At 40.9% G+C, this 3,010-nt stretch overlaps 1 non-coding gene across 1 annotated transcript; it reads right to left on the bottom strand.

Annotated features, from left to right (window-relative positions):
* Positions 1-987: 987 nt before the first annotated feature.
* On the bottom strand, positions 988-1,060 carry trnat-cgu. The gene has a single exon. It is a non-coding gene; the product is annotated as a tRNA-Thr (tRNA).
* Between the last annotated feature and the right edge of the window lie 1,950 nt (positions 1,061-3,010).

Here is a 3,010-nt window from a genome sequence, read left to right as displayed (position 1 = left end):
AAGGTAAGACTGAAATTCATGATAATAAAAACTTTATAATCTTCACACTAAAGTTGCAAAAACACCTCCAACAAAAGGATTTTATTTGCTTGAATAATAATAATAATAATAATACATTTTATTTAACACAACTTTGTGAACACTCAAGGTCGCTTTACAGACAATAAAAGACAGATACAGGGAACAGAAAAGTTCTCAAGTAGTTATAACAAAACAAATAAAACAAAAACAAAAAACAAAAAACAAAACAATAAAACAAAAACAGCAAACAGAAAACAAAAAAACAAAACAAACAAAAACAAAAACAAAACAAAAACAGGAACAGTGTATTTACCTATAAGCAAGCTGGAACAGATGGGTTTTTAGTCTAGTTTTGAACAGGGAGAGAGAGATACTGCGGAGGTCAGGTGGGAGTGAGTTCCAGAGCTGGGGAGCAGAGCGGCTGAAGGCTCTGTTCCCCATGGTGACAAGTCAAGCTGGGGGGACAGTGAGGTTGATAGAAGAGGAAGATCTGAGGGAGCGTGAGGGGACGGTGATGTGAAGGAGATCTGATAGATATGGAGGAGCAAGGTTATGGATGGCTTTGAAAGTATGGAGAAGGATTTTAAATTGTATTCTTAATTGAACTGGAAGCCAACTCCAATGGAGCTGCTGAAGGACAGGGGTTATGTGATGAAAAGGGGGGGTTCTGGTGATGACACCAGCTGCTGAGTTCTCAAGAAGTTGAAGTTTATGGAGGGATTTTTGAGGAAGACCAAAAAGGAGGGAGTTACAGTAGTCAAGGCGGGAGGTGATGAGGCTGTGGATAAGGATGGAGGCAGTGTGAGTGGTAAGGGAGGGACGTAGGCGGTTAATGTTGCGTAGGTGGAAGGACACATGTAATGTTATGGTACAAAACAACATCACATGTCACTTTAGTGATCTAAAAAATCAGGTTGCACACTTTAAGTAGCGGCAACGATGTGGAAACACTTCATTCAGTAACCCAGGCACTGCTGGGATTTGGACCCAGGATCTCCTGTTTACGAGACAGGCGCTTTAACCACTAAGCTACAGCGCCTCCTGCAGCTAAGTCCGTCTTGCAAGAATACAATGAGCTAGTGAAAAGGGTTCCTTCCATCCATGCATCTTTGTCCAGCAGCTCCAGCAGGGGACCCAAAACTTTCCTTGGCCAAGCCACATCAACCAGCTCCGACTGGGGGGTCCCAAGGCGTTCCCAGGCCAGGTTGGAGATGTACTCTCTTCACCTAGTCCTGGGTCTTCCCCGAGGCCTCCTCCCAGCTGGACGTGCCAGGACCAGCTCTCTACGGAGGCCCCCAGGAGGCATCCTTACCCGATGCCCTAACCACCTCAACTGGCTCCTTTTGACTCGAAGGAGCAGCGGCTCTATTCCAAGCCCCCACCACCCATTGGGTTAGAGATGCCAGCCCCCATCCAGGCAGGCCATCTTCCATCAACACTGAAAACAGCTGTTATCATTCAATTTATAAAAACAAACACCCTAGACTCAGACGTCTTTACCAACTACAGGCCCATCTCCATCCTTCCATTCCTTTCCAAAGTGGGCCTGTTGCCTATAGGTGGCATTCGGTTACAGCCAATGAAGTTGCATCATTATTAGTGCTGTCCGAGGTGCTGAACCCGCCGAATTTTTTTCTTGAATATTTAATAATTATTATCTGGACGCAGGTTCGAATTCCAGTTGGTGCTATATCTGTGATGCATTATTAAAGATAAATAGGTATTTATTAGAATTATTTATCTTAAGTCAAGTAAATACCTTAAATTATACAACTCAAGGTAGTGTATGATTAGAAAAAATACTAAAGCAAAACAACACTAAAAACAAATAATAACATGGTTGCACTTGACTTACTCATGGCTATTAACCACTTATATGACATTTTTCTTAGTATGTGTAACATTACTATTTCTTAAAACCTTTGCATTCAATTATAGACATTTTACTGTTCTCTTAACGTCATACACTTATTAAAGAGACACATAAACATTGGTCAATGTAATGTCTTGTTTATTAAATACAACAATGACAGTTTTAACACACCAAATACAATAATGCAAGGTCAAACATAAAACATAAAACCAAATAATATGTAAAATAAATATAAAATGGGCAAATCCTACAGTACATTCACACTTAACACCCTCCCTCATTGTCCATAATTTTCCTTTTTTGATCTCCCACCTCTGTTTTTCTGGGTCATAAAACCAGACTGCTGGAACTCTTTCCAGGACATCTCCTCCTCCATGCCCTGGTCTTTGTGAATAGGAAATACTTTAGCAGGGCAGTACTTCCCTGCTTCTCTTTGGGGTTTTCTTGGATGTGAGTTCATCATCAGACCTATCTCTGAACAAATGCAGAGACAGGCTATTTCAAAATTCTTCCCAACACTAGTAAAATGCATTCATCTGGCAGCAGAACTACCCAAACACAAGCACTGACTTGAGTTGTGTTTGCAGTAAGAGCTACTTGTTGGGGTAGTTTTGCTGACCTCTGAAGTCCAGGATTTCCTCCATAAAGACATGTTAAAAAGGGATATTCTCCATTACTGGTTGAACAATGCTGAAATGTTTTGGTTGTCTTTATTGTGAGTTGATCATCAGACACTAAGAAATGCGGAGGCAGGACAATGGGTTATCCCTGCGATGGTCCAAATCCTGCTGACAAAAAAAGAATCTCATAGGTACTGGAAGCCAACCGTCTCAACCAAAGCATCTCTTTGCATTCATTTTCCATCTTAATGCCCAGATGTGTTACAAGATTTGCAGTGAGCGTTGTATTGTCCAGCAGAAAGGCAACTGATGTGTTACTTTTTGACTATGATTTAAAGCATAGCAGTGCAAGCATTTTGCCCAGGACTGATTTCCTGCCACCGCAAGGTTTTAAAGCCATATACAACATTAACATTACATATTTCACCCAGATTTCTTTTCTCATTCATTGCTTATTATCTCACAAAAAAGTAAAAAAATAGCTGACTATCTTCAG

Source organism: Etheostoma cragini, unplaced genomic scaffold (genome assembly GCF_013103735.1).
Source record: "Etheostoma cragini isolate CJK2018 unplaced genomic scaffold, CSU_Ecrag_1.0 ScbMSFa_884, whole genome shotgun sequence".
Lineage (NCBI taxonomy): Eukaryota > Metazoa > Chordata > Actinopteri > Perciformes > Percidae > Etheostoma > Etheostoma cragini.
This window is presented reverse-complemented; position numbering and strand designations above follow the sequence as displayed.